This window comes from Nyctereutes procyonoides, unplaced genomic scaffold, assembly GCF_905146905.1.
Source record: "Nyctereutes procyonoides isolate TBG_1078 unplaced genomic scaffold, NYPRO_anot_genome, whole genome shotgun sequence".
In the NCBI taxonomy this organism is placed as follows: domain Eukaryota; kingdom Metazoa; phylum Chordata; class Mammalia; order Carnivora; family Canidae; genus Nyctereutes; species Nyctereutes procyonoides.
The window spans coordinates 79,631,283-79,639,089 of record NW_026575140.1 but is presented as its reverse complement, the minus strand read 5'-3'; positions in this window follow the sequence as shown (position 1 = coordinate 79,639,089).

Genomic DNA, 7,807 nt, shown 5'->3' with positions numbered 1-7,807 from the left:
ATGGATTCCAAATCCTAGCAAGGGCACATTTGTAAGGAGACAAAATAGAAATGCAAATGATTCAAATAATAGTGTAAATTAATTATTTATAAGTCACTTTACACAAACAATATAAGGAAGAAGAGGATCAAGGATCCGTGCTTTATCTTTTCATAGAAGGTAAAAAGGAGTTCATTTGTCATTCTCCAGCTTATTTTCAGAAATTATAAAGTTTTAAGTATAAAAGGTTGAATGGAGATAAATCCAGAAATGGCAAATTGTGAGATTTTTTTGACTGAGGCATGTCTGGAATTCCTACGAAACTTTGTTATGGTTACATGGACTTTGGTGGACTTTAGATTTGGCCATTTATTTATTCATTCAATAAACCTCCCCTGAAAGACCATTGAGTTTGAGGAACTGAAGGAGGTTTTTTTGAGTGTTGTAGGGGCTTTTGTTTCAGGAGATTCTTTTATCTCCTCAAAGGAGGTAAGAATAGGTATATGCTCCTGTCACTCTGGTCTCTGGCCTCTTTTCACTTTAGTCTCAAGGGAATGTGGTAAAGCAAGATTTCTATCTGGTTCCTGCTCCTAAGGACAGGAAACTGAGATAACCTTTTAGAGCCATCAAGAATGAAGGGACTCTACACTGGATTTTAGCTCTTGGGACTTTAAGACAGGAAATAGGACTTGCTATGTCTTCAATGGGAAGAATTTTACTAGGAATATTTACCAATTATTAACAGAGGAATATTTGTTCTTTACTGAAATGGGCTTTCACAGCTCTAATTCATTAGCACTCAGCATCTTCCCTTTATTATTTTCATTATCCCTTTTGTCTCAAGTTCTTATGCTACAAAAGATACAGTTTACTTAATTAACAAATAGAAACACCTATCCTGTACCAGATGCTGTTTTTAAACATTAAAAGATAAAGTGGTGAATAAGAGAGACAATGTATGCACTCTCATAGGGTTCATAGTCTACGGGAAGGTGGAGCTGGGGTGCACATGGGCAGGAAGAGGAGACAGATGAGCACGTGTGAAAAGATCAGAAAAATGCTTTGCAGAGTCTTTTTTTTTTTTTTTTTAAAGAGCGAGAGAGTGTGAGTGTAGAGAGGCAGAGGGAGAAGAGAGAATATCAAGCAAGCTCCACACTGTTGGGCTTGATCTCATGACCCTGAGATCATAACCTGAGCCAAAATTATGAGTTGGATGCCTAACCAACTGAGCCAGGCGCCCCTGCTTTGCAGACTTAAGTTAAGGTAATGGTACAGAGAGTAACTGTGTGATTACCTTAGATTGGGTGGAAGGGCTTTTCTGAAGAGGTGACACTTCAGCTGAGATCTCACTGACAAGAAGAATAGCCATATGTAGAGCATTCCAGGCCAAGGGAATTTTGGCAAGTAATCATACAGGTGAGCTTGAGGGACAGAAAAACAGGCCAGTGTGACTGGAACATAGGGGTATAAGTGTAAGTATTAGGAAGTATATGTAGTATGTAGTAAAAGAATTAGGAAATGAGGATAGAGAATCAGGGTTGTGCAAGCCTTGAAAAAAGTGGATATTATCTTAGTGCTGTAAAAATCCATGTGATGTTAATCACACAAAAGACCTTACATCTGCTTTCCCCTCTTCTTGGGGGGCCCTGTCCATTATTTCTAAATAACCCTGGAGAAAAGTTCAGGTTTCCCTGACTGATTTCTAGTGAAACCCATGAAGCAGTATACCTTCAATAACACCAGATTGCCATTTCCTGCATGAGGGATTTTTCTTCTGCTAATTTTGCTTGCTTAAAGAAGATGAACCAAAGCCTGCAGGATGTCAGCTAAAACAGGAGTATGAATTAGATGGAAGTACCCTTGATCTTGTCTTTTCACCGACTAGATACAAACGTCCTTAAATAGAAAGACTGTTGAATTTAGAACCATGTAATCAAGTTTGGCTCCGGTTATTTGTGATTTTTGTATTCTAGCTCTCTCAGCCTTAGTTTCTTCATGGCTAATATTTCAAAGTGCTCTGTTGCAAATTAAATGAAATGTTTAAAAGATGCTACATAGTTTTCGTGTTTTAAAAATCATAATCCAATAAATCTAAGATGTACACATCTTTTTATGTAACTTCCTTGAAATTAGTATGCATACACCCAATCAGTACTGTCTTACCTTTGTTGTTGGCTTGTGGCAGTTGTGATGTAGTAGTCATTGCTCATGCATGTGCAAATTTGATCACAGCTATTCATGCTGTTGTCATTGCAACTGTGTTAGAATTGGTAACACATGTATGGGGTTAATTGTCATTTAAAATTCAATTTTAAATATATATTTTATATAAAAATTTAATTCTATAATGTTTATAACTATAATTTAAGTTACATTATCATTATTATATAGTACTGAGTATAAAGTTATCATGTGTGCAGAAGGATCAGAAATATATGGAAACAGGAGCAGTGGGTGTAAATTAGAAAATAGTGAAGTAATTAGACTTCATTGGTGGAATGGCCACAATTTCATTTATTCATTCATCCATCTGTCTTTTTTATTTATTTATTTATTTATTTATTTATTTATTTATTTATTTATTATAAAACAATAGCAAAAGAGTTTTATAGGCCCTAAGAAAGTAAGATACCCACAAGTCAATGAAGCTGGATCATATTTCATTACTGAGACACACGCAAAAGAACATCATAACATGAAAAGCAATGTAAGTGAAGACAGGGTGGATTGCTGAATTCTTTGTAACGTCTAGAAACTGCTAGAAGAATACTTTTATTAAGTATAAAAAGGAAATTCTAAGTGGCATGTGATTATCATGCCACTATATAGTTGGCAGTCTTTTTTTCTTAGCATGCAAGCCCCCCCTCCCAATGTCATGTCTTACAAACGGCAACTTTAAAATTTCAGTAAAACCTCAAATTATCTTTACCTTGTTTAGTTAATAATGGTTGTTGTGGGCTGAACTGTGGTCACTCAAATTCATGTGCTGATACCTTACCCTCCAGTACCTCAGAATGTGACTGTATTTGGAAATAAAATCTTTAAAGAGGGGATTACAATGAGGCCAGAAGGATGGGTCCTAATCCAACTTGACTAATGTCTTAGAAGAGATAATTTGGACACAGGGAGACATTAAAGGCATGAATGTGTGCAAATGTAGAAAAAACCATGTGAGGATATAGGCAAAGGATAGCCATCTGTAAGCCAAGAGATGTTGCCTCAGAAGAACTCAAACTTGCTAACACCTTGATCTTGGATTTCAAGCTTCCAGAACTGTGAGAAAATACATTTCTGCTCTGTAAGCCACCTAGTCTGTGATATTTTGTTATAGTAGCCCCAGCAAAACAATATATAAGATTTTTACTAAACATATGAAATTTATTAAACAGGAATGTATTTACTAAATACTATAAGTAATAAAAATACACTATACAGTATAAATAGCAAAAATGTAGCTAAGTGAATTTTATTTATTTATTTATTTATTTATTTATTTATTTATTTATTTATTATTTATAGACAGGGAGAGAGAGAGTGAGTGAGCGTGGGGGGTAGGCAGAGAGAGAGAGAGAGAGAGAATCCGAAGTTGGCTCCACACCCAGTGGGGAGCCTGTTGCTGGGCTCTGTCTCACAACTCTGAGATCATGACTTGAGCTGAAATCAAGAGTTGGACACTTAGCTGACTGAGCTACCCAGGCACCCCTCAACTGAGTAAATTTTAGAGATCTAATTGGCTTTATTAAATGACTAATTAATGGACAGTATCCATCAATTGAATCTTCTCTTTAATTCACTTTGCATTTCAAGACTATCAAAAATAATGTTCATCGAGTTGTCAGAAAGCATTTTTATGTTTGTCCAGAGTTAAAGCTTTTTGAGCAAATTTTACTAGAACCCAGGTTATAGGCAAGGACACCGGAGGCATGCTCCGCTCCTCTCCCTTCTGGGGTAGAAGCCAGTCTCAGTTCTGCGCTGAAGCAAGCTGTTGGCTTTCTCCTTTTGTTATTAGTTGATCCCAGGCATCCAAACTATGCTGGTTTTATTAGCGCTTTGGTGGAAGAAAGAGAGAAACCCATTCCTTGTTCTATATGAGTTTGAGAAAAATGTGTTTACTGCTGTGGTAGATGCCATTTCATCTCCTAATTTTGTAAATTTAAATGAGATCAAGTTGATTTGCTGTTCAGGTGATATTATCCTTACTGACTTTTCTGCCTGGGTGATCTTTATGAATTCATAACTCTCTTCAATAAAGATTAAGTGTCCCTGATAAGCTGCCTTGTTCTTATATCTCCTACTGAAATTAAGATAGCTACTCCAGCTTTCTTTTGAGTGTTAGCATGGTATATATTTCTTCATCCTTCTTTTAACCTAAGTCGTTTAAAATGACTTTCTTAGAGGCAGCATGTAGTTGGGGTTTTTTGACTTTGAAAATCTTTGTCTTTGTATTGGTATATCTAGAGCATTCACATTTAAAGTGATTATTAATGTAGTTGGATTATTATCTGTTCCTAACCTGCTTTCTACTAGTGCACATGTTTCTTTTTTCTCTTCCTTTCTGCTTTTTTATTCTTCAGATTTAACGGAACATTTTATATTATTCCATCTTATTTCCTCTCAGCATTATCAAATACTTCTTTTAAAATATTTACACTGGTTTCCCTATAGTTTACAATACACATTTTAAATTACTCTAAGTTCACCTTCACACACTCTACCACTTCATGTATAGTACAATTAGTTACCTCAGATTATTTCTACTTCTTCCTCCCTGCCATTGCTGTTAGTCATTTCACTGATCCTCACTGTAATCACCAATGTGTTGTTAACTATTATTATTTAAAATACAGTTATCTTTTAGATAAGTTAAGAAGAAGAAAATTAAATATTTTATTTTACTTCCATTTATTCCTTTGCTAGTGCTCTTTCTTTCTGTTAATTCAAACTTTTGACCTATACATTATTTTCCTTTTGCTTGTAGAACTTTAATAGTTCTTGCAAGACAGATTTGCTGGCAATACATTCTCATACTTTGTTTGAGAAAGTCATTATTTCACTTTGGAAGTATAACTTTTTGGATATAGAACTCTAGAGTGGGTTTTTTTTTTTAATTTCAACATTTTTAAACATTTTATTCCACTCTTTTCTTGATTGAATAGTTTCTGATGAGAGTTCCACTGTGTAATTCCTATCCCTCTTCACTATAAGGAAAATGTTTTTTTTCTGTTTGCTTCTTGCAAGATTTTTCTCTTTGTATTTGATTTTTCTGCAGTTGGAATATGATAAGCCTGTGTGTGTTTTGGGGTGTGTGTTTGTGTGTGTGTGTGTGTGTGTGTGTGTGTGTTTAATTTATTTTGCTTGGCATTCTCTGAGCTTCCTAGATTTGTGGTTTCATATCTGTTATTTATTTTGGAAAATTTATATTTATTTTGGAAAATTCTTGGCCATTGTTATTTCAAAAATTTCTTCTGCTCCACCCTTTCTTATTCTTCTGATATTCCAATTATGCGTATTTCTCCCTTTTGAAATTAGTTTTCCGAATTACTTTTCCAAAGTTATTGGATATTCTGTCTCCCTCCATCAAGTTACTGGATATTTTGGGGGTTTTCTTATTTCTTTTGTTTTATATTTTACTCTTTTTCTATTGACCTGTCATCAGCTCACTTTCTTTCTTTTTTTATTCTATTTATTTATTCATGAGAGACACAGAGAGAAAGAGGCAGAGACACAGACAGAGGGAGAAAAAGCAGGCTCCATGCAGGGAGCCCAATGCAGGACTTGATCCCGGGTCTCCAGGATCATACCCTAGGCTGAAGGCGGCGCTAAACCACTGAGCCATCCAGGCTGCCCATCAGCTCACTTTCTAAACTGTGTTGAGTTCTGATGAGCAACAGAAGAGCTTTATTTATGTTACTGTTCCTTTTATTTCTAGCATTTTCTTTTGATATTTTTTCTTAGAGTTTCCATCTTTCTGCTCATATTATCCATCTACTCTTGCATTTTATTTATTTTTCCTTAAGGCCCTAACATTCTCAATATAGATATTTTAAATTCCTATTTAATAATTTCTACATCTGCTTCTTAATCTGAGTCTGGTTCTGGGGACTGCATTATCTCTTCAGACTGTTGCATTTTTATCTTGTGTTTTGTCAAGTCTTACAATTTTTTGTTGCATGACAGACATACTGTATCAGGTACTAACAACAGGTCAATGACCATTAGTGTGAGAACATTCTGGCTAGGATTTTGGCTATGTTTAATTTTGTAGTAAGTATAGGGTCCAGAGTCTTCAAATTTCTCTAGTGTCTTTGTTTTTTGTGTGTTTTAGATAAGTAGGCCTCTTTGGAGAGTGTCTGCATCTTGCAAATCTCTTAGCTATAATTAGCCATCATTATACTAGATTCCTTGTGGTGTGGTAGTAGGGTATATGGGAACATTTCATAATCATTTGAATAAATCTCAGTGTATAAGTGGGCCTAGTACTTATACATAATGTTCTTTTCTCATGGAGCATTAAGGCAAAGGTGCAGGGAATATTTCATAATTATTACTCTTTTCCTCTCCTTCAAGAGCCATGATGGTTCTTTCTCAGATCTTCATTATGAAAACCAGGTGGTGTTGCTGGAGGTGAATCCAAAAAGTGTGGAGGTGCCCCTAAAATTGTGGTTCTCAGAAAATCCTCATTGTCACCATAGTCCACACTCAACCCATAGAAACTCACCAAAAACACCACTTACATGTGTCTACAAGTTTATTGTATCAGTGGTTGCTCCAGGTAAACTGACCTTGGCTGTGTCTCTCCAGATGAGCCTATCTCTCTGTACTTCACAGTGACAATATTCTCTCAACCTCAGTTCTCTGATGGATCCAAGAAAAGTAATTGATCTCAGCTTATCTAACTTTTTCTTGTTGTAATGACAGGAATGTCATCTTCTAAGCTCTTTACATATCTAATCTGAAACCAGTTTACAATATATTTATCAAATTCACTTGGGACTTCCTTTTTGACCCATGGATCATTTAAAAGTATGTTATTTAGTTTCCAGGTCTTTGGAGATTTTCCTGTTATCTATCATTGATTTTTTAAAAAATATTATTTATTTATTTATTTGATAGAGGGAGAGAGAACGTGAGTGGGGGTGGAGGGGTGGGGTGAAGGGCAGAAGGAGAGGGAGAAGCAGACTCCCCTCTGAGCAGGGAGCCTGACTTAGGGCTCCATCCCAGGATCCCGGGATCATGACCTGAGCCAAAGACAGATGCAGATGCTTGACTGAATGAGCCACCCAGGCACCCTTCTGTCATTGATTTCTTGTTTGATTCCATTGTAGTTCTAGAACAACCTATATGATGTCATGTTTTGAGAATGTGTTGATGTTAATTTTATGACCTAGGAAATGAGAAATCTTAGTATATGCTCCACAGACACTTGAAAAGAATATATATTCTTTTGTTGTTGAGTAGATATTCTATAAATGTCATTTAGATCCTGTAGGTTGATGGCCTTGTTGAGTTTTTCTATATCCTACTGGTTTTCTGGTCTAGTTTGTCCATCAGTTGTTGAGAGAAGAATGGACATCTCTGATTGTAATTGTGTATTTGTCTATTTCTCCTTTCAGTTGTGTCAAGTTTATTTCACATATATTTTAAGCTCTGTTCCTTGTTTAAGCACATTTATGATTGCTTTGTGTTCTTGGTAGATTAACATTTTTATCCTTTTATAATATGCGTATCTTTATCTCTGGTAATTTTCTTTTTTTGAAGTATATTTTATCTGATAAGTATAGCCACTCCTACTTTCATCTGATTGATATTTACAGATATACTTATTTTC